This window comes from Palaemon carinicauda, chromosome 19 (assembly GCF_036898095.1).
Source record: "Palaemon carinicauda isolate YSFRI2023 chromosome 19, ASM3689809v2, whole genome shotgun sequence".
In the NCBI taxonomy this organism is placed as follows: domain Eukaryota; kingdom Metazoa; phylum Arthropoda; class Malacostraca; order Decapoda; family Palaemonidae; genus Palaemon; species Palaemon carinicauda.
Window position 1 is genome coordinate 42,911,028 of NC_090743.1, and position 339 is coordinate 42,911,366.

Here is a 339-nt window from a genome sequence, read left to right on the forward strand (position 1 = left end):
TGCACAGACTTCAATGTAAACTTATTTGATACCAGGGCATGCATTTGGTATGTAACCACAAAGGCCCCTTAGCAGTGCCTACAGTTTATTATGCGAGGTGCACTGACTGCAATATAAACTTATTTGATACCAGGGCATGCATTTGGTATGTAACCACAAAGGCCCCTTAGCAGTGCCTATAGTTTATTACGTAAGGTGCACTGACTTCAATGTAAACTTATTTGATACCAGGGCATGCATTTGGTATGTAACCGTAAGGGCCCCTTAACAGTGCCTACAGTTTATTACGTGAGGGGCACTGACTGCAATAGTATTCTTATTTGATACCAGGGCATGCAT